We start from the raw sequence: 24,970 nt of genomic DNA, 5'->3' as shown, positions 1-24,970 counted from the left end.
TTACTAATTTCTGTGTAGGCATAAAACTTATCTCTGCCCTAAAAGCACTTATATTAAGAAAGTGTCAGAGGATTCTTGTTTGGATTTCTAGGCCCAGTTTCCCCATTCCATTTTCATGGATGATGTAATCATTTCCAATTTTTCTCTACATCATTCTTTTATTATATTTTTATTTTATATTCATACTTACTTTAAATTTATATTATATTTTATTATTTATTGAACTTTTATATTTATATTATGTTTATGAATAAACATCTCAGAGTCTGTTATATTAGTCTCTGGGTTCAATATCATTAAAGCATCGGAAAAGATTACCTTTTCCCTAGTTTGTTTTAGAGTTGAGCACAATCAGGCCATAGGGAAGTTCAGGATTGCTGAATATGTATATGTAAGGGGGATAATGGTTGAGTATTTTATGGGTTAGTGAATTCAACAGAACATACTTCTTCATGAACTTTGTTGTTGGGGAGTGCCATGAGTCATTGACTCAAAGATCAAAGGAGAGAATGTTGGAGGTTAAATACGCCAAATCGAATAGGAATTGAGAGAGTTATGAAGCAAATGCAAAGCTGAATTACATGGTTATCGAATGAACTGGAATAATCCTTAAGTTTACTTAAACCTTTGAAAATAAAAATAAGGTTGTATGATGATAAAAAACCTAAAGTTTACTTAAACCTTTGAAAATAAAAATAGGGTTGTATGATGATAAAAGTTTGATATCATGAACACAATGAGGATGACAGCGATGCAACATATAAGAATGTGCATTTGGCATGTCAATTTACTTTTCACTTCCTGTTCACGTTTGTGGTAGGCAGAATTCAAAGATGACCCTTACTCTAATATGATATCCTCCCCTTAAGTGAGGGTGGAACCTGTGAGCATGATAAGATATCATGCCACCCTCATGTAGGATCTGACTAAAGGAATATTTGCCTGGGTGGCCGACTTGATCAGGTAAGCCCTATACAAGCAAGTTTTCTTCAACAGGTGGTAAGGGATTAGAAACCAGTGAGAAATGCTCTTTCTGGCCTGGAAGGAGGCAACTGCCATAATGTGGAAAAGGCCATGTGGCAGGAAGGATAGGGAGTCTCCAATTGCTGAGAGTGGTCCCTGGCTGACATCTAGTAAGAAATTTCCATCCTAAGGAAATGAATTCTTCCAACAGCCATATGAGTTTTCAATACAAAGAGGACTACAACATGTATTCCATCATTTGGTTCTCATTATACCTTGTAAGGAGAGAGAATACAAGAACTATGACAAGACAGATTACTGTTACATTATTACAGATGACACACATGCTTTTGGCATAAGCCCAGTACTGTTCTGGGTCCTTTATAATCATAATCCCATGTACTACTTATAGCAATGCTACACAGTAGGCACTTTTATTATCCTCTTTTACAGATGAGGAAACTGAAGCACAAAGAAACTCAAATGATTTGTCCAGGGTCACACAAACGATGAAACTGAAGCATAGGATTAAACTCCTCAGCTAGTCAGTGGAAGAGCAAGACTCAAATCCAAGTCTCCTAATTTCCAATTCAGTGCTTTGGCTTTGGTAACTTCACAGAGGCCAGTCATGCCCCAAGTCTGGAAGCAAGTTCTAGGTGGCTTAAAAAGGAAACAATGGCTTTTCTAGTCTATTGTGAATGATCAAGCTTTTTAAAAATGGCATTATTAACAGTCACATTTTTGTCAAAAAATAAAAATATTGAAATAGTTCTGTTGCTAATATTGAGAATGTGAAAGGAAGAAGCAGTGGCTAAACGATTCACAAAAGACGAAAACAGGGGCAGCCCCAGTGGTTCAGCAGTTTAGCGCTGCCTTCAGCCCAGGGCATGATCTTGGAGACCCGGGATTGAGTCCCATGTCGGGCTCCCTGCATGGAGCCTGCTTCTCCCTCTGCCCATGTCTCTGCCTCCCTCTCTCTCTCTCTCTCTGTCTCTCTCTCTCCCTCCCTCTCTCTCTCTCATGAATAAATAAATAAAATCTTAAAAAAAAAAAAAAGATGAAAACAATCCCAAGGTGACTCTGCAGAGTAAAAGTGCTATCACAGCAAAGTACTAATGCATCATTGAAGCTTAGCTGCCAAGAATGGACATACCATGGAATGCCATCAGATAGTTATGGTAGCAGGTGAACATCTCATTCTTTCTTTTACTTTCTGGGCTCATGTATTTCTTTATTAGCAAGTCAGTACAACAGATAAGGCCACTAATTGCTGAAATAAAGCAGGGATTTCAAATTCCTGGTTTCCAAAAGAAAGCTCAGATTAGGGATTTAGGTTTTCATTTTATGAGTGAGAAATCCAGAGTTGTTTACCAAGCCCTTTGGTGGGTGATCTGTTGTTTCCATAACACAGACTGAGATAAGTCTCCTTGTTCATTGTAAGATTGGAGGTACAGAATCACTAAATTCTACTCTTGAAACCAATTATTACACTATATGTTAACTAACTAGAATTTAAATAAAGATTTGAAGATAGGAAAAAAAAATTAGAGGAACAAATTCCTTGCATATTTACTAACTGATCACCTGTTCTACCACAAATTTCACAGAAAACCCACTACCACCATCCACATTTCTGGGGCATTCTCATGAATAGAGGAATGAATAAAATGATTGGCCTTTGGTTGATTGATGTGGCATTTTTAAAGCTGTGTAGTAAATTATGTGTTTGACTAAAAGATAAAAGAGGTGCAGACTTCTGAATAGAAAAGACATTTTCATGGATGAGTCATTACAGAATATCAGTTTAGAAAGCTTTTAAAAAATAATTTGTTACTCATTTGAGTTAATTGGGTGAAAAAAGGAGATATGCTAATTTTAGGTTTTAAAAAAGAGTAATTATAAGACTTTTATACACAAATAGTAATAATACTTAAAGAATATAAAAGATTCTTTTTTTAATCTATGGATACAAATCTACTTCTGAGATACTTCATGAATACTTTAGGTTTCTTTTCAGGGAAAAAAACTAAACATACATTATATTCTAAGATTTCCAGGATGATAGTCCTATTGTTGTGCAAAACTGTAGGTTTATTCGACGATTAGCATTATTTTTGGAAAGCTCATTTCTAAGAAACTTACTTTTGTCATATGCATAAAAATAGACATAATTCTGGTGTATTGTGATATACAAAAATATTCTCACATTCATTAATTTGTGTGACAATACCAACTCTCTCAGGTGTACTATTTTATCAATGACTCAAGAGACTTAAGGACTTTGTTTTGTATTGTTTTTAAAGATTTTATTTATTTATTTGACAGAGAGAATATGAGAGCAGAAGCAAGGGGAGCAGCACCAGGACAGGGAGAAGCAGACTCCCCACTGAGCAGGGTGCCCAAGACAGGGCTCAATTCCAGGACCCTGGGAACATGACCTGAGCTGAAGGCAGATTCTTAACCAATTGAGCCACTCAGGTGTCCCTTAAGGGCCTTGTTTAAAGCCATGAAGAGAGTAAGCAACAAAGGATAGGACATCTATTTACACTTGATCCCATTTTCTTTCCATTCTCCTCAAGATTTACTGCACTTCCCAATATATTTTAGAGGGAATAACAATAGGTTGGCGCAGGGAAGCGCATTTCTGAACATATCCCTTAGATCAAACTCAGCATCAGCACCACCTAGGAACAAGAATGTCACAGAAGTGACAAAGGAGTCATAGAATTGAATGTAAGGAAATGAACTGTCTTTGATTCTGTCTAGGGACAACAGAGAATACTCTATTTTCTCCCTGTGTTCAAGAAGCAAGAGAACTCGATGCTCGTAAATATCTCCTTAAATGCAAGGACAGAGATGGTGACACAAGTTCTCTAAGCACAAGGGAAGCATAGAATAAAATAAGATTCTGAGGAAGAAAAAGAATAAAAGACTCCAGATCTCGAGTCCCTCATAAGAGAATCATGGCTGCAAAGTGGAGCTTGGCAAACATTGGCTGCAGCTGCTCCCCCTCCCCGTGCTCGTCTCACTTCTCTCAAAGGTTTTTTTTTTTTTTTTTTTTTTCATTGGTGTTCAATTTACTAACATACAGAATAACACCCAGTGCCCGTCACCCATTCACTCCCACCCCCCGCCCTCCTCCCCTTCTACCACCCCTAGTTCGTTTCCCAGAGTTAGCAGTCTTTACGTTCTGTCTCCCTTTCTGATATTTCCCACACATTTCTTCCCCCTTCCCTTATTTTCCCTTTCACTATTATTTATATTACCCAAATGAATGAGAACATATAATGTTTGTCCTTCTCCGACTGACTTACTTCACTCAGCATAATACCCTCCAGTTCCATCCACGTTGAAGCAAATGGTGGGTATTTGTCATTTCTAATAGCTGAGTAATATTCCATTGTATACATAAACCACATCTTCTTTATCCATTCATCTTTCGTTGGACACCGAGGCTCCTTCCACAGTTTGGCTATCGTGGCCATTGCTGCTAGAAACATCGGGGTGCAGGTGTCCCGGCGTTTCATTGCATTTGTATCTTTGGGGTAAATCCCCAGCAGTGCAATTGCTGGGTCGTAGGGCAGGTATATTTTTAACTGTTTGAGGAACCTCCACACAGTTTTCCAGAGTGGCTGCACCAGTTCACATTCCCACCAACAGTGTGAGAGGGTTCCCTTTTCTCCGCATCCTCTCCAACATTTGTTGTTTCCTGCCTTGTTAATTTTCCCCATTCTCACTAGTGTGAGGTGGTATCTCATTGTAGTTTTGATTTGTATTTCCCTGATGGCAAGTGATGCAGAGCATTTTCTCATATGCATGTTGGCCATGTCTATGTCTTCCTCTGTGAGATTTCTGTTCATGTCTTTTGCCCATTTCATGATTGGATTGTTTGTTTCTTTGGTGTTGAGTTTAAGAAGTTCTTTATAGATCTTGGAAACTAGCCCTTTATCTGATATGTCATTTGCAAATATCTTCTCCCATTCTGTAGGTTGTCTTTGAGTTTTGTTGACTGTATCCTTTGCTGTGCAAAAGCTTCTTATCTTGATGAAGTCCCAATAGTTCATTTTTGCTTTTGTTTCTTTTGCCTTCGTGGATGTATCTTGCAAGAAGTTACTATGGCCGAGTTCAAAAAGGGTGTTGCCTGTGTTCTTCTCTAGGATTTTGATGGAATCTTGTCTCACATTTAGATCTTTCATCCATTTTGAGTTTATCTTTGTGTATGGTGAAAGAGAGTGGTCTAGTTTCATTCTTCTGCATGTGGATGTCCAATTTTCCCAGCACCATTTATTGAAGAGACTGTCTTTCTTCCAATGGATAGTCTTTCCTCCTTTATCGAATATTAGTTGCCCATAAAGTTCAGGGTCCACTTCTGGATTCTCTATTCTGTTCCACTGATCTATGTGTCTGTTTTTGTGCCAGTACCACACTGTCTTGATGACCACAGCTTTGTAGTACAACCTGAAATCTGGCATTGTGATGCCTCCAGATATGGTTTTCTTTTTTAAAATTCCCCTGGCTATTCGGGGTCTTTTCTGATTCCACACAAATCTTAAAATAATTTGTTCTAACTCTCTGAAGAAAGTCCATGGTATTTTGATAGGGATTGCATGGAAACTAATGAGAATGAAGATACAACCGTTCAAAATCTTTGGGATGCAGCAAAAGCAGTCCTAAGGGGGAAATACATCGCAATACAAGCATCCATTCAAAAACTGGAAAGAACTCAAATACAAAAGCTAACCTTACACATAAAGGAGCTAGAGAAAAAACAGCAAATAGATCCTACACCCAAGAGAAGAAGGGAGTTAATAAAGATTCGAGCAGAACTCAACGAAATCGAGACCAGAAGAACTGTGGAACAGATCAACAGAACCAGGAGTTGGTTCTTTGATAGAATTAATAAGATAGATAAACCATTAGCCAGCCTTATTAAAAAGAAGAGAGAGAAGACTCAAATTAATAAAATCATGAATGAGAAAGGAGAGATCACTACCAACACCAAGGAAATACAAACGATTTTAAAAACATATTATGAACAGCTATACGCCAATAAATTAGGCAATCTAGAAGAAATGGACGCATTCCTGGAAAGCCACAAACTACCAAAACTGGAACAGGAAGAAATAGAAAACCTGAACAGGCCAATTACCAGGGAGGAAATTGAAGCAGTCATCAAAAACCTCCCAAGACACAAGAGTCCAGGGCCAGATGGCTTCCCAGGAGAATTTTATCAAACGTTTAAAGAAGAAATCATACCTATTCTCCTAAAGCTGTTTGGAAAGATAGAAAGAGATGGAGTACTTCCAAATTCGTTCTATGAAGCCAGCATCACCTTAATTACAAAGCCAGACAAAGACCCCGCCAAAAAGGAGAATTACAGACCAATATCCCTGATGAACATGGATGCAAAAATTCTCAACAAGATACTGGCCAATAGGATCCAACAGTACATTAAGAAAATTATTCACCATGACCAAGTAGGATTTATCCCTGGGACACAAGGCTGGTTCAACACCCGTAAAACAATCAATGTGATTCATCATATCAGCAAGAGAAAAACCAAGAACCATATGATCCTCTCATTGGATGCAGAGAAAGCATTTGACAAAATACAGCATCCATTCCTGATCAAAACTCTTCAGAGTGTAGGGATAGAGGGAACATTCCTCGACATCTTAAAAGCCATCTATGAAAAGCCCACAGCAAATATCATTCTCAATGGGGAAGCACTGGGAGCCTTTCCCCTAAGATCAGGAACAAGACAGGGATGTCCACTCTCACCACTGCTATTCAACATAGTACTGGAAGTCCTAGCCTCAGCAATCAGACAACAAAAAGACATTAAAGGCATTCAAATTGGCAAAGAAGAAGTCAAACTCTCCCTCTTCGCCGATGACATGATACTCTACATAGAAAACCCAAAAGTCTCCACCCCAAGATTGCGAGAACTCATACAGCAATTCGGTAGCGTGGCAGGATACAAAATCAATGCCCAGAAGTCAGTGGCATTTCTATACACTAACAATGAGACTGAGGAAAGAGAAATTAAGGAGTCAATCCCATTTACAATTGCACCCAAAAGCATAAGATACCTAGGAATAAACCTCACCAAAGATGTAAAGGATCTATACCCTCAAAACTATAGAACACTTCTGAAAGAAATTGAGGAAGACACAAAGAGATGGAAAAATATTCCATGCTCATGGATTGGCAGAATTAATATTGTGAAAATGTCAATGATACCCAGGGCAATATACACGTTTAATGCAAAGGTTTTGTACCTTTGGCAATTAAATCAATGACTCATTCAAATGTTACGGTAAGAATGTGCTCTCCTCCAGACAATCCACAACCTACCTGAAAGGCAACAGTATGGTTTCTATTTTGAGACATCTGGAAAGCAAAGTACAATGTTTTTTGACTTTATGTTGAAAAATACTCAACATGTTGAAAAATACTCAATATGTTGACAGCATATTCATTATTCAAATTTCTATATGTAATTTTTCTCAATTCCATTTATTATCAACATGTACAATTGTCCCTTAATACACACACACACACACAGTTTGAACCAGGAAAAGTATTCTAAAACTGTAACAAATTAATTCATAAGAATTTACCACCTCAAAACTTTAATGTCTCATGTGTTTGTATGTATATAATCCCTTGTAACACATGGTGCTGGTATCATGTGTAATGAGTAAATAACCAGGGCAATAGAGAATCATTATATGTATTCTATGTGGCTTATACAGTTTCCAAAAAAATGGTCATAATATACACTATCAAAATGAGGTAAAATATAATTGAATTCTCTGATGATTCAGATGGCACTTAATTATTTTCAGGATAATCAATTTGCCTTGTTGTATTTCAGTTTTACATAATCATGATTAAAATAAATATAGATAATAGAGAGATAACTGTGTACATGTTCTGTTTTTATAATGTTAAGGCTTCCAAAAATAAATGTTTCCTTTCACTCCCACACTAAGCAGCTATATATGTGGACTAAAAAGCAAGAAGGTTAAATCCATTTTTTCTAGTTTGATTTCTTTGAGAACCATATAATTAGAGAGTAGAAGAAAAAAAAAAGGGTGAATTTGATATGGCACAAATTAATAGATTTTCTTCTTTATTAGTACGTAAGCCAGATGGGAAATAATTTAAAAGTCATATTGGCTTACTTGTTAAAAAGTAAATTAAAATATAATGGTGTGCATGTGAGCATATATACCACATACAAATAATTAATATCTTCATTTAGCCATTTCTTCAAAAATTAATCAATGTAGTACAGCGTGGGTGGAAGGATATTTAACTAAACCAGCTGCCGACTCATTTGCAAGATACCGTCTTTCTTCATTGCTTGTGAGGCATTCTGAAACAGGATGGTGTCACAGCAAATTGAGCTCAGTGTGGGAAGGTGAACAACTGAGAGCTAATTAATGAAGAAGTTTGAGGGACTAGCAAACCTAAGAATGTAACTGATTGTCCATGTTAGTGGATGAAATTTTCATACCACTCGATCCTTGCTCATCTTGTCAGCATATGTTCCTCTTCCTTACTTTAAATGAGAGATCTATGGGGGAAAAAGTCAGCAGACTCTGAGAAATAGCACTTAAAAGCAATTGCCTGAAGAAGAACACAAGCAGATGCATCAAGGGGCATTCGATACTGATATTGACTTCTGTTTTGTACCAGTGTGTCCTGCATTATCATGGTGGACTCCTACATTGGTTTTGACCCTCAACTTCAACATTACATGAACCCATGTAGAAGGAAAGGAACCTAAAAATCATTTTCTTCCAACTGCTGCCTTCTTCCTTATTCCTTGCTTTCCTTGGTTCTAATTTTGTCCTAAGTAGCAACACAAAATGCATTGACCTCTTCCACCCAAAAACCTTTTCTATAAATATTAGAGATCAGTCATCAAGTTCTCTCCATGCCCCAGGTTGAATATCTCCATTTTGTTCAATGGTCTCTTACTGATGTTTCCAGTCCTGGTGTTTTCCTCTAGCTTGATGGTTTTCACAACAAAATCTCATGAAGACAGGATTTGAGCTTTCACCTTCTCCTTTCACCCTTCCTCTTTTTAAGCTGAGCTTTTATTCATTTTACATAGTGAGGCACCCTATCAATTTTTACTTTGAAAAGGAATTTCAAGTCTTTAACACAATAAGGAAAAGAAATTCGTTCACGTACTTGACTACTGTCTTTTTGGAAGGAAGGTACTGAAAGGGTAGAATATCCCAAAATACGTCATTGTGGCATACCAATTATTTTGAGCTGAAGATAACAGAGAAGCAAAAATGAGAAAAGCTCCCTGCCCTGCCCCTATTTGCCTATAAGCAGGGCATAAATTTTCAAAGGTGTCACTCTTCTCTATCAGGAAGGACAAAAGTTAATTCCCAGGTGTACCCAGAAGTGTGGTGGACAGTGGCAAATTCATATGTTCCTACCAGTGTTTTCAGAATCCTTGTTACTCTACTGTCTCACCAATACTTGATGTCATCAGACCTTAAAAATTTTGCCAATTGGGCTGAAGTATAAAGTTCCTAATAATACATCTAGAATTGGTTCTATTTTTAGTAATGCAAACCTAGTAAGTTGTTTGGAAATCCTTAAAAAAACCTCTTATATTACTATTAGTTGAAGCAAACTTTTGCCAACTTAAATCTCCCCACATTTTTCATACAGACTGCTCCCAAATGACTGGTCTTTTTCCTTATTGAAAGAACAAAAGTATAGCTCTCCCTTTCAAATTTGGCACATCCTTAAGTACTATAAAAATAACCCCACTGGTGACCTGTTGTACTCTTTGCCCAATGCAGGGCACTTGGCATTTAAAGATGTACAAAATGTGCAAAAGAAGCATGCAACAGACTCTGATTTTATTATCTGATGTCATTCTATCTTTTGGCGCAAAAGTAAATCCCATCTTTGAATATGGTGGCAGATCAAAAGAGACAGCACACACTCCCGATGTATCTCTATTAAACCCCCAATTCTTATTTATAAATAAAATTTATTTTATTATATTGACTTGTATGTTGCTTTAATTTTATTGTATAAGTTAACCATGTAAAAAGCTTTCCACATAACATGCATATTGGTATGTGTAAAAACTACCAATTTTGGCTTCCTATAAATTATTCAACTTCATTTCAGTAACATGTAACTCTAAATTAGATATTGAACTTTGGAATTACCAGATCATTTTTAATAAAAATAATTTAATGATTAAACATAAACCTATTGAAAGATCATGACCCATGCATATGCCACTTAAATATAGAAATCCTTTTGGCGTACACATTCTGTCTATAATTATACTTACCAAGGGGTAAAATTTCCTAGTTTAAATATAATAGAAAGTATAAGGACTGTCATGTCTATAAATACCCAGTCATGAAATTTTTTAAAAACCCCAAACACTTGAATCTACTAATTTCATATGGAATAAATATTGATTATACAAGTAATAAAAATTAGAATTGATGAAAATGAATATAGATAAAAATGTATTGATATGATTAATGTTTGCCCCAAAGTGAAATCCAACACATATATCTTCATAAGAGAGAAAAATTTTAGATTAAATAATAAGGTCTTTTATGATTACATATTATTTCACATTTTAATTAGGACTTTCTGATCATTTTCATATTTGAGGAAAATAGTACCCTTAGTATTTATGGCAGTCTTTATTGCTGTTTACCAAATATCCCTGCCTCTCTACTTCCTGGTATGATTTTATTTCCCTACCACTTGAAGAAGTTGTGTGCCTCACTTTGGCTAAAACTATGAGAGCAGGAGGAGCCTGAAACACTCTGAGCAAAGTTTTGAGAGCTACTGTACTCTTCTCCCTGCCTTGATGATCATGGGAACATGTGGCAAGATGGAATCTCTGTCAGCCTGGGTTTCTGAGTGACTACAGTGGGCAGAGCTCACAGCTGACTCACAATGGACACATAGCATGAGGGAGACATAAACCTTTGTGTTATATTCCACTGAGATTTTGAAGTGACTTGTTACCACTGCCCGTCCTGACAGGTATGTATTCCTAAAAGGCTATAGAGCAGAGTAGCTAACAGTGAGTATCTGTAGTCACACGTTTTGGGTTATAAATCACTGAGCAGGTATTAGCTGCCATTGTTGTTATCTGTATTAGTACTATGAGTAATATGTAGTACTGCCATTCTATAGGCTTCAAAACTGAGAAACAGGGACAGTGAATGACTTATCTAAATCTGCCTAAGAAATTAATACAATTACTTTTATTGTTACTTTATAGATCTGATACACATGATATATAGTGCTAACATTACAATAGGATTATTGAAAAAATGAGCATAATAACAGACAGCATTTTAACAGGTAACCTTCTTACCTGATAGGGCTTGTTTTAAGTGCTTTATATGTATTATCTATTTTGATCCTCATATGTTCACTATGAATTAGGTATTACGTCCATTTAGTGATAGGTTACAGGCTCAGAATTAACTTGCCCATGGTTACCCAACTAGAAAATGGGAGACCTGTAATTTAAAGTCTCCTGTATACAACCACAAAACATTTTTTATTATAATTCTTCAGCTTAGGAAGGGAATTCTTCTGGTGAGGTTTATGAATTACTTTTTGAAATTTAGGTACTTTTTAGAGTCATAAGAAGATAATTAGGTTGTATTTTGATTATGGGTTGCTATATTTAACGTTATTTGGCATCTTTTAAAAATGTTTTTATTTTTTTCTTCAAATTTTTATGTACATTCTAGTTAGTCAATACACAGTGCAATACTGGTTTCAGGATTAGAATTCAGTGATTCATCACTTACATACAACACCCGGTGCTCATTGAAACAAGTGTCCTCTTTAATATCCATCACTCATCTAGCCCTTGCCCTACCCCACCACCCCCCATCAACTCTCCACAGTTAGTTCTCTATCTTTAAGAGTCTCTTATGTTTGTTTCCCTCGATCTCATCCCTGTCACATATGTTCATGTTTTGTTTCTTTAATTCCACATGAGTGAAATCATATGGTATTTGTCCTTCTCTGACTTATTTCACTTATCATAATACCCTCTAGCTCCATCCACTCATTGCAAATGGCAAGATTAGATTCTTTTTGATGGCTGAATAATATTCTATTGTGTATATATACTACATCTTTTTTACCCATTCATCAGTTGATGGACATTTGGGCTCTTTCCATAGTTTGCCTGGATCATAGGGTAGTTCTGTTTTTAACTTTCTGAGTTGACCATATCCATTCTTGAGTTTTCTATTCTGTTCCATTGATCTATGTGTCTGGTTTTGTGCCAGGACCATACTATCTTGATGACTACAGTTTTATAATAAAGCTCAATATCAGATCCATGATGCTTCCTGCTTTTCTTTTCTTTTCCAGGATTGCTTGGTCTATTTGGATTTTCTTTGTGTGTGATTCCATACAAATTTTAGGATAGTTTGTTCTAACTCTGTGAAAAATGCTGGTGGAATTTTGAAAGGGATTGCATGAAATCTGTAGATTACTTTGGGTAGTATGGACATCATTTATTTTTGCTCTTATCTTTATTATTTCCCTTCTACTGCTATAGGCTTTATTTACTGTTCCTTCTCTAGCTCCTTTACATATAAGATTAGGTTGTCTAGTTGAGACTTTCCTTGCCTCTTGAGGTAGGTCTGTTTTGCAATATACTTCCCCAGTACATTGTTGCATCCCAGAGGTTTTGGACTGCCATGTTTTCATTTTCATTTGCTTCTATGTACTTCTTAATTTCTTCTTTAATTTCCTGGTTGATCTACTTATTCTTTGGTGGGATGTTCTTCAATCTTCATGTATTAGTGGTTTTTCCAATTTTTTCTTGTGGTGGACTTCAAATCTCATAGCATTGTGGTTGGAAAATATGCTTGGTATGATCTCAACTTTTTATACTTGTGGAAGGCTGGTTTGTGACCCTGTATGTGATCTATTCTGGAGACTGTTCCATGTGTACTGTTCCATGTGTTCCATCTAGTCTGGAGACCGTTCCATGTGTATTCATTTTCCTGCTTTAGGATAAAATGTTGTGAATGTATCTGTTAAGTCCCTTTAGTCCAGTGTGTCATTCAAACCTGTGTATCCTTGTTGATTTTCTGCTTAGATGATCTGCCCATTGCCATAAGTGGGGGGTAAAGTCTCCCACTATTATTGTATTACTATCAATGAGTTTTTTAATGTTTGTTATTAATTGATTTATATTTTTGGATACTCCATAAATATTTATGATTATTAGGTCTTCTTGATGTATAGATCCCTTGATTATAATAAAATACTCTTCATTTCTTGTTACAGTCTTTGTTTTAAAATCTGGTTTGGGGACGTCTGGGTGGTTCAGAGGGTTAAGCTTCTGCCAGGACCCTGGGATCAAGCCCTGCACTGGGCTTCCTGCTCAGCAGGGACTTTGCTTCTTCCTCTCCCTCTCTCCCTCCCCCCGCTCATGTGCACGTGCATGTGCATGCTGTCTCTAATAAATAGTCTTTAAAAAATTAAGCACTGGGTGTTATACTATATGTTGGCAAATTGAATTTAAATAAAAATTTTTTTTAAAGAAATCAAAACAAATAGAAAAATTAACAAAATCATAAAAATAAAACAAAAAAATGTAGTTTGTCTGATATAAGGGTGGCTTTTCCAGCTTTCTTTTGATGTTCATTAGCATGATAGATGGTTCTCCATCCCCTTACTTTGAATTTGCAGGGTGCTTTTGGTCTAAAATGAGCCTTGGTTCATAGCATATAGATGGGTCTTATTTTTTAGTCCATTCTGATACCCTATGTCTTTTGATTGGAGCATTTAGTATACTTACATTCATAGTGATTATTGAAAGACATGAATTTAGTGCCATTGTGTTACCAGAAATTGGTGTTTCTGGTGGAGTTTTCTGTTCCTGTTTAGTCTTTGTTGCTTTTGGTCTTTTGTTCCACCACTCAGAGTCCTCCTTAATATTTCCTGCAGGACTGGCATAGAGGTAATGTACTCCTTCAGTTTTTGTTTATCTGGGAAACTCTTACTCTTATCTCTCCTTCTATTCTGAATGACAGCCTTGCTGGATAGAATATTCTTGGCTTCATATTTTTCCCATTCAGCACACTGAATGTATCCTGCCATTGTCTTCTGGCCTGCTAAGTTTCTGTGGACAGATCTGCTGCAAACCTGATCTGTTTTCCATTGTAGGTTAAGGACCCTTTTCCTTTGCTCTTCCAGGAGTCTTTGTTTGTCTATGTATTTTGTGATTTTAACATTGCTTTCACAGTAGTTAGCTTTTGTTTAATTTAATGGGAGTGCTCTATGCTCCTTGGATTTTTATGTCTGTGTCCTTCTCCAGAGTAGGGAAATTTTCAGGTATAATTTGTTCAAATAAATCTGCCTCTTTTTCTCTCCCTTCATCTTCTGGGATTGCTATGATATGAATGTTATTACATTTTAATAAGTTGTTGAGTTCCCTAAGTCTACCATCATAATTTATTACATTTCATTCTCTCTTCTGTTCAGCTTCATTAATTTCCATAATTTTATCTTCTATATCATGAATTCATTCCTCTGCTTTGTCCATCCTCATTGTTTTGGCATCCATTTGGGTTTGTATCTCCATTATAGTATTTTTAATCTTGGCCTGATTAGATTTTAGTTTTGTTATCTCTGCAGCAAGGGATTCTCTATTGTCTTCTAATGCTTTTTTTCAAACCCAGCTAATATAATTGTTTTCATAAATTCTAGTTCAGACATCTTACTTGTATCCATATTGATTAAATCCTTGGCTCTTACTTCTATTAAATGTTCTTTCTTTTGGGGTGAATTCCTCTGTCTTGTCATTTTGTCTAGAGGGGAAGAAAAAAGAAACACACCTAGATCGTAGGTGTGTTTTGGTCTGCTTGTTAGAAGCTAGAACCACAATTAAAAATATGTGTATTAAAAATATATAAAATATATAAAATAATAATATAAATATGTATAAATAAAAATAAATAAGCAAGCAAAAATTAAAAAGGAATTAAAAAATAAAGTAAGATATAAAAGTAAAAAGAAATCCAGATCCTATTTCTCCTAGAGCTGAGGCTTTGCAGTTCTCTATGATAAGTGGATTTCTTGTGAGCAAGGAGTCTGTGCTGATCATCTAGGGGAGAGTCCTGTTGTGCTGATCCCCAGGCAGACTTGCACCTACAGGGGGCAGGGGGATAGGGCTTAGTGTAAGCAGCTCCAGTTTCCACATGGTAGTGCTGTTTAGCTCACTGAGGTTGGTCCTTGCTGATGGGGAGAAGGCAAAATAGTGAGGCCCCACTCTGCCATCCCCAGAACTGAGAGTTTGTGCTAACCAATCTTCAGAAAACCCTCACAAAAGAGCAAACAATCATCCCTCTTATGTCCCCAGCTTCCATCAGATCCCTGCCTTCACCCTGCCTGTGTCTGCCAGGTAGCACCACACTCCTATGTGCACAGATGGGTTTCAAAACTCCAATTTTTAGGGATTTTCGAGGTGCTAATCCTCTGGGGAAAGGTCTTGCCATGTCTTTGCCATTTATTGGCCCATCCCAGGAAAAGGGGGTTCCTGACTGCACAGTGGTTCAGAGTTTAGGGCAAAGTGAAGCCAAAAAGCCAGCACCCGGGCTCACTGCCTTCAGTCGGCATTCCTGCTCATATGCCTGAGAACAGTGCAGAATGTTGGCACCATTCATTCTTCTTACAACCCAGGGGATCCTCAGACCATTTTGTCCACTCTCTTGTCTCTGCCCTCCTTCCCCCCCAGATCACCTTTAAAGCAGGCTTGACTGGGATAGTGATAGACTTCCAAAACTTCAGATTTTGTGCTCCCCACTTATAATACCTTGTGGTAGTCTCTGTAAGCAAAACTTCTTCCCCTCCACAGCACCTGCAGTTCTTATCTCCCCCAAATCAACTCTTTGCACCTTCTGCCTTCCAGAACGTGGCTGCTTTTTACTAATAGACTTGCAAGTTGTTTTTTTTTTTTCTCCCATATTGATTTCTTCGGTGGTCCGAAAGATTTGATAATTATCTAGCTATGCTCCAGGGATAGTGCAAGCTTAGGGTCCCTCCACCATCTTAACTCCTTTTCTAAAAGAACGTTTTAATTTAAGAATTGCTTATACAGGGATCCCTGGGTGGCGCAGCGGTTTGGCGCCTGCCTTTGGCCCAGGGCACGATCCTGGAGACCCGGATCGAGTCCCACATCGCGCTCCCAGTGCATGGAGCCTGCTTCTCTCTCTGCCTCTCTCTCTCTCTCTCTCTCTCTCTCTCTCTCTCTCTCTCTCTCTGTGACTATCATAAATAAATAAAAATTAAAAAAAAAAAAGAATTGCTTATACACTGCAAAATGCACTGGTCTAAAGTGGACAGTGTGATGAATTTTTCCAAAGCTGATCAGCTTTGTCATCACAAAAGGATAGAGATACAACTAGGACCGGAACTTCAGAAACCTCTTTTATGATCTAGTCCAGTCATTAATTCCCAAAAGATCACTGTTGTCCTGATTACCATAGATTAATTTTGCTTAATTAATTAGGAACTTTATACAAATAGATCAATAGTATATACTCTTGTGTATGGATTCTTTCATTGAACATTGCATATGATTTTCATCAATTTAATATCACGTTCACTTTTTTAAATTGCTGTATAATATTTTATTATATGACTATACAGAGATTCACTTCTTAATTTCATTGTTGGTGAAAATTTGGGTTGTTTCCAATATGGGCCATTACAGCTAATACTCTTAGAAACACATACACACACACATACACACACTATACTTATCTTTGTGTAGATACAGATAGGCCTGTTGACTCTACGATTAGAATTGCTGGGTTGCAATTATATATGTTACTTCTGTTACTTGAATAGATTCCAGCAAAGAGTCTAAGAGAGACTGTATTCATTTGTATTCCTACACACAGTGTATGAAATTTCACGTTGTTCTATATCTTTCCACAATCCCTGGTAATTTTGTCTCTTAATTTATTTTAATTTTTCTCTACTCATTCTAGTGACAGTGAAATTATTTTCACTTTCCTAATGATATCAAGCACATAGTAGTTGCATACTTGGATATCTGCTTTCATGAAATGTCAGTTCAGGATTTTTGTCTAATGAAATATGTTTTCCTCCTTTTTTTAAAAACTAATTTGTAAGAATTCCTATTATATTTTCTGATTGTGAGTTGTGTTCTAAGTAATTTATGCCTATGCCAAGATCATTAAAATATTCTACTATGACGCCCCGTAGGAGTTTTATTTTTTTTTTTACTTTGACATTTTATCTACAATCCTTTGCTGTGAGTGATTCTGTGTATGGTGGGATTCAGGAGTCAAGATTTATATTTTCCTAGGTAGATATCTGATTGACCTACCACCATTTTAAAAAGCACTACCATTCCCTCCAAAGTATTCTAGTGGCATTTTGTCAGAAGTCAGGAGCTTGTATATGCATAGATCTGTTTCTGGTCTCTACATTTTGTCCCAAGGGCCTATCTGTCAGATACCAGCTTTTCCAACACAGTCAGAAATGGATACGCTTAAGCTCTATCAAAGGATTCTCAAATACATTTAAAATATGACTAATATATTTGACTTTTAACACAAAAGTTGATTAGTCACAAATCTGAAATGTTATATCAAAAAAACCCTAACTGAAATAAAATATTCTGTATTTGAAATAATGGAACCATGTTTAAGAGAAAAATAGATTCTCACTTTAGCACATTATGATTTCATAGCTATTTTTATGAGGGTGATCAGTAGAAATTGCTCATGTATTTGTGTTATGCCATAATTGCATTTCTACTTGTGGTTTCTATAATTTAGTCTACTTTTAGTCTTTCTGAACAGTAAAATCATAAAAAGATCAATAATGTCAAGCCACACCTATCTGATTTCAGTAAGATATGAGTAGGATCAAGCAATAATGATGAAGTTGGGGCACAAAGTGTTTCTTTGCTCTAGTTGTATTATAATCCAGGTCACTCAAATAAAAAGGAAAGTTGGGAAGTAAGACAGTATCTATGTTTCATGAATTCTCCCTTAGGGTTGTTTGAGTAGAGAGAGTAGCCCAATTACAAGTCAAGTCAATATCACCAGGCATTTAAGACCCAACAATTCATCATGGTAGCTGGATCACCAAAACCAAGAAACGAAATCACAAGACAAGCAGAAATAGAATCCAAATAATCACATATAAAACTCAACAACAAAAGGCAGTACTAGAATGAGACAGGAAGAATTCCAGAGCCAGTTAATACCAACATGCAGCTATATACTCAGAGTCAGGGCAGAAGGTGAACTTTAGGAGGTTAAATTTATCCTTTGGAAATGTACAATATCAAAGGGTTATCAATTAGAACTATAGCCTTAAAAGAAACAAAGTTTCTAGTTATTTTTAATTGTTCATATTTCACATTAAAAGTTGTTTTTAAAGTTCTTACACACTTTATCCTTTAAAAACTTATTTTAGGATATTTCTAGAGTCTAAGGGAGAAACTGCTCCTGTATATGTTTATACAAATAAAATATAATGTCTGCTGCTTCTGTAGCTGTTTATATAAATAAAATACAGTATTCTCAGTGATATTCTACAGAGAGCAAAAACATAACTCTCAAAATCTACCAACTGTGTTTTTCTACTTATTATATTTTCCATATATTTTAATTACTTATTTCTACTTATTTTCTATTTATAGGGCAGTGGTTATTGATGTAAAGATGAATAACTAAAAGTTCACAAAGACATCTATTTGTTAAAAATCATCTACTCGTGTACTCAAGGAAGATCTTGTCCTCAAATTAACTTTTTATTACATTAAGATAGTTTTACTGCTGTTTTTCTAGGTATATGGATGAAACCACATTGTCTCCATCAGGCTAGAGTTACAAGGTGCTACAAAATTCAGTTTACTCAGGATCGAACATTGCCACAGACTGGAAATCTAAGATTTTATTCTGAGAAGTTGTTTTCTGAGGCATTACTCAAACAAGTGAGTACTCCAAATGTGGTTATTTGGCTATTACTAGTAACAACTTGACAAGGGGTTGTTTTCATGAATTCTATACTCAAGCTAATGCTGTTTCTTATTTAGTATTTGAATGTCCATCACTACTGATGCTATTCTGAATACATACTTAAGTACAAGTAATGTCTCCTTTGCATTGGAGTGACTGAAACATAACTGTCTCAATGTGCTTCAAGATTGCTATTGACCATGCATTCTGTATAATTCAATTGTTATCAGGATTTTCATGTGTATTGTCAGTTCGAATTTTCAATCTGTATGAAAACACATCTTTTAGTGATAAGGATTCATTTGTATTATCTTAATAAAGATGTCCAAGGCAGGGACTGATCTGATCAAATATTACCTTCTGTAACTATACACTATTTTCGCTCTTTCTGAGATCATGAAATCTGAAACCAAGAATCTGACACTCAACTGGCTGAGCCACCCAGATGCCCCATAAATAATGGCTTTTAAAAAATATAACTGGGTTTCCTGCCTTGTTAATTTTCTCCATTCTCACTGGTGGGAGGCCCCTCTTGCACTGTTGGTGGGAATGTGAAATGCTGCAGCCACTCTGGAAAACTGTGTGGAGGTTCCTCAAAGAGTTAAAAATAGGCCTGTCAATAGCAATTGCATTGCTGGGGATTTACCCCAAAGATACAGATGCAATGAAATGCCGGGACACCTGCACCCCGATGTTTCTAGCAGCAATGTCCACAATAGCGAAACTGTGGAAGGAGCCTCGGTGTCCACCAAAAGATGAATGGATAAAGAAGATGTGGTTTATGTATACAATGGAATATTACTCAGCCATTAGAAATGACAAATACCCACCATTTGCTTTGACGTGGATGGAACTGAAGGGTATTATGCTGAGTGAAATAAGTCAATCGGAGAAGGACAAAGATTATATGGTCTCATTCATTTGGGGAATATAAATAATAGTGAAAGGGAATAGAGGTGAAGGGAAAAGAAATGGGTAGGAAATATCAAAAAGGGAGACAGAACATGGAAGACTCCTAACTCTGGAAAACGAACTAGGGGTGGTAGAAGGGAAAGAGGGCGGGGGGTGAGGGTGCCTGGGTGGCAGGTACTGAGTGGGGCACTTGACGGGATGAGCACTGGGTGTTATTCTGCATGTTGGCAAATTGAACACCAATAAAAAATAAATTTATTATTACAAAAAAAATAACTGGGTTCTAATTTCAGCCTTTGCACTTAGTAGCCATGTTTCCCTTAAAAATTGGTTTTGCTTTGTTTTGTTTTTTTTTTAACTCTTCTAAGTTCTAATTTCTACTTAAGTACTGGAACTAATAATTACTGCCCTTCATTTATTTATTTAACCAATATTTATGGATCGCCTAATATGTACATGTATTTATTGACTGGATTTGGAGGTGGGAAGAATACTAATACTTTGTTCATGCATTCAAAGAAATTGTAATTTAGTAGGAGATATAGGTAAATAAACAGGAAATCATAAAGTTATGTGATGAGTGCTCTGGAGGAATAGCTATACTCGAGAAGGAGGAGCTAACTTGGAAGATGAAGACTTAGAAGGTGAGGCTTGGGACAGACAGGTGGGAGACCACAAGTGAAGTGTGTCCTGAGCATGAATGAGAGTTATCAAGGCAAAGGAGAAAGAGGATGGAGGCTGCAAGTATGCATTTATTTAAAGTTCAAAACTAGAGGAGCACGTGGGTGGCTCAGTCGGTTAATTGACCAACTCTTGATTTTGGCTCAGTTCATGATCTCAGGGTGATGAAACAGAGCCCTGCATAGAGGTCCATCTGGGCATGGAGCCTGCATAAGATTCTCCCTCTCCTCCTGCCCTTCCTCACCTCTCATGCTCTCTTTCTCTTTCTCTCTCAAAAAAAAAAAAAAAAAAAAAAAAAAAAGAATGGGAAGTGATTGAAGGTTTTTTGTTTTGTTTTGTTTTGTTTTTAGAGAGAGAGAGAGAGAGAGGCAGAGACACAGGCAGAGGGAGAAGCAGGTTCCATGGAGGGAGCCCGATGTGGGACTTGATTCCAGGACTCCAGGATCACGCCCTGGACCAAAGGCAGGTGCTAAACCGCTGAGCCACCCAGGATCCCCTGATTGAAGGGTTTTAAGCAGTCAGATGACATGATAAGATATGCATTATATTAAAACAACAACAACAAAAACAAAAACCTGCCTCTAGCATAATGAATAGATCCTAAAAGTATAGGCAAGGAAGAAAGTTAGTCAAGGGATATGGTTATCTAGTCAAAACTGATGGTGACTGGAACTGAAGTAGTCACAATAAAGAATAAGAAGAGACAGTGTACCATCTGATGGTTAGGAGTGGACCACACAGTACTCTGAGCTTGATTTTACTGGGGGATTAAGGGAGAAGGGGATATCTGTGAAAAGCCCTATGTTCATGGCTCATGGGGTCATAATCACAGATATGGGAAAATGCAGGAAGGGAAAAGGTGAGTAGTTTAGGAAAAGAAGGTGATGAATTCAATTTCTGATGTGTGGTATTTGAAGAAGCAGTGCTTGCTGGAAAGATAGCACACAGTTGAATACACATGCATGAAGTTTTGGAAGCAATCAGGTTCAAGATATTGATCTGGAAACCACCAACACTGAACTAATAGGAGGTGATGCAAACACTCATGGTGGGAGAGCGATGTAAGGGAGAGAGGAGAAAGCCAAGGATAAAATCCAGGGAACTAAAATACAGGCAAAGTGAGAAGAGCTCATGGAGGAGATTGAGTAGAAATGTTGAGGAAGGAGAAGGAAAACTAGAACATAGTATGCCATGGACGCCAATGTGAGAGAAGGGATCACTAGTATCAAATATGGAAAGAAATGTAGTTAGAAAAAGACTATCAAGCACCATTTGACAAAGAGGTGACAGGTGATTGGAAGACTCTTCTCTTGCTTTGTTATAACCATTAAATGAAATAATAAATAGAAAAATATTTATCTTTTTTTAAATTTTTATTTATTTACTTGACAGAGAGCACAAGCAGGAGGAGAAGTAGGGGCAGAGAGAGAAGCAGGCTCCCTGCTGAGCAGGGAACCAGATGTAGGGCTCGATCTCAGGACCCTGAGATCATGACCTGAGCTGAAGGTCAAGTGTCTACTTGACCAACTGACCCATCCTGGTGCCTGGGAAAATATTTATCTTGAGTCTGCTGTCCAGATAGAAGTTTACTTGTTGCCCTTTATATCTCCTTTCTTTATAAAGTTATTTACCATCTTTGAGCTTCAGTTTCTTTATCTACAAACTGGGATGAATAATACCAACAAATTAAGTTCTTAATTATACTACACTGTGTAAGGTCAACCACAACAGTATTGTAAGATAGGAAAAATAGGAAGTAACTCTTTGCAACTTCAGTCTTCTCAAAGGGTTAAATGTCAAATGATAAAATGTAAATTAATACTCTTTAAATATTCTAATATTCTCAATAAAAATGAAGCACTAGTAATTTTAAAAATCAGACTTAATATCTTGCATTTTTCTTGGCCCGTATGTTTTATTCAGGCCATTATCTGATTCAATCCAAGTGAATCATTGTCTTATTTACTATGTAGTAAATTCCCAGTCATGCTCACTTTCAAACCTTCAATATCGATTTAGTGCACAGTTACTGTATACTAACACCTGGAATCCAGGGTTTTCACGTTTTGAGAGTTACGGTCCTTTTTTCTTTTTTTTTTTTAAGATTTTATTTATTTATTCATGAGAGACACAGAGAGAGGCAGAGACACAAGCAGAGGGAGAAGCAGGCTCCCTATGGGGAACCTGATGTGGGACTAGATCCCAGGACCCCGGGATCACGATCTGAGCCAAAGGCAAACACACAATCAGTAAGCCACTCAAGTGCCCCGAGAGTATGGTCTTTATACAATAGCCCTATTTGTGTTAGGTTTTTTGAAATGTTCCATTCCAATAGTGAATTTCATTTTTATTTCATTAGAATTACAAATAGATGAACAACTACAAGCACAGTTTAGTTCTTGTTGCCACCTTAGTAAATTAAGCCTCATTCCAGATGCTCAGTCCTCATGGTTTCTCATTCCACTTTCCTATCAATTTCTCCTCTCTGATCACACCTTCACATTCCATGACTAATACTTACCAGCTTTACATCTATTTCAAAATACACCAGCTATGTCTTTCCTGGAATCATGGCATCGTCTATACAGCCTGGAGCAAGGTTACTGCTGCTCTTTCACTGTCTACTGAAAGTTTTTCATACTTAGGCAAATTTTCCCATTCATTGTATAAGCTTCTCAAATATAGGAAGAATGCCTTCAATTTCTTCGGTACACTTTTCATCACCCAAAGTATGATATTAAGTTTTGTCAGGGTTACCTTTAAATAATTCTTAGTAGTTAATTGCTAAGAAAGATTTCTAATTTTCTGGTAGGCAGGATATCCAGCCAAGTTGAGACTGTAGCATCTCCATGCTTCTCTGCACATCCATAGAACACTTTTCTAGGATTATCACCCAGACATAGATGTGGCATCCTAAAACCTAGCTCTTTGAATTTCTGAGTTCATTTCACACTCACCCTAGTGCACCATTTGGAGGGCCTTGAGGAGTTCTTGGAAAGTTTGCAAGAGGTATGCAGGGCACACAACCTGTGGGATTTCTCAAGCTACCTGCTGTTTGCTTGATGGCACGGACTTGTTAAAGATTAGTTACTCTAAAGTGAGCTATACTGTTTAAAAGTAAAGAATGGCCACCCGTGGAACCACATGAAAAAGCCATGGAGGCTTGCCTTTAGAAAGAAAGCTGTTGTTCAACTCCATGAGCCATACTTCCTATTTTGTTTATCTGCACTATGGTAGTAAGTAAACATTAGTCACCTGCTTACTATGAGTCAGATATATATTAGCTGGACAAACCAGGGAAATAAATATATTATCCAGTCCACATCCTCTGGGAGCTCATAGTTTATTTATGCTATGTGTGTGGAGTGGGGGAGAAATAGACTATTATGATATAGGGATGAAAAGTCAGAGAGGGAAAGTATTTAAATAATGGATGAAGGAAAACTAACTCAGATTCATGGTGATAGAGGTAAGGAGAGTTGAAAAGATGACCTTCAAGAAGAGACCAAAGATGACACTTCAAGGATAAGGAGAATTTTATGGGACAAAGAGAGTTAAGGAGATGTCTTGCCCCCTCTTTTTCCCTGAGAGTAGGAACTATGAAAGATATGAAAATACAAAATATGTAAGGAATGGTACAAAGAACTGCTGATGGTCCAATATGTCTGGAGCCACAGGTAAAAGGAGAAAGTGATGATAAATAAAATCTTAGGGCAGCCTGGGTGGTTCAGCAGTTTAGCGCTGCCTTCAGCCCAGGGTCTGATCCCAGAGACCCAGGATCGAGTCCCACGTCGGGCTCCCTGCAAGGAGCCTGCTTCTCCCTCTGCCTGTGTCTCTGCCTGTCTCTCTCTCTGTGTTTGTCATGAATAAATAAATAAAATCTTAAAAAAAAAATCTTGTTAAGAGTCTAGACCGTGGGAGGTTTGCAAAACTATGTTGAGTATGCCATGAGCAATCATTTGAGTGACATAATATTGGTCCTCAACAAATATTAATGAATTGAACAATACATAATGAGTTGCATCTAGGTCCAGGTGACCATAATGTATTCAGTTATCTAAAATATTTAAAGGGGTACTTTGGTGGCTCAATCAGTTACACATCCAACTCTTGATTTTGGCTCAGGTCATGATCTCAGGGTTGTGGGATCAAGCCCTGTGTCAGGCTCCACCCTCAGTATGGAGTCAGCTTGAGATTCTCTCTCTCTCCCTCTCCCTCTGCCCCCCCAACTCTATAAATAAATCTTAAAAAAATGTTTAAATAACTTCTCAATACATTCAATGAATATTTGCTCTAAAAATTATTTATGTAGTTATCTTAAAACTATTGGTGTAATTAGGGAGGAGATTATTCCA

General features: G+C 37.0%; 1 protein-coding gene across 1 annotated transcript in view; it reads right to left on the bottom strand.

Moving 5' to 3' along the window:
• Window positions 1–24,970, bottom strand: part of KCNH8 (potassium voltage-gated channel subfamily H member 8) — a 368,594-nt gene that overhangs the window by 113,140 nt on the left and 230,484 nt on the right. The window lies entirely within an intron of this gene.

This window comes from Canis lupus, chromosome 22, assembly GCF_048164855.1.
Source record: "Canis lupus baileyi chromosome 22, mCanLup2.hap1, whole genome shotgun sequence".
Lineage (NCBI taxonomy): Eukaryota > Metazoa > Chordata > Mammalia > Carnivora > Canidae > Canis > Canis lupus.
The sequence above is the reverse complement of the archived record's forward strand: the minus strand, read 5'-3'. Positions and strand labels throughout refer to the sequence as shown.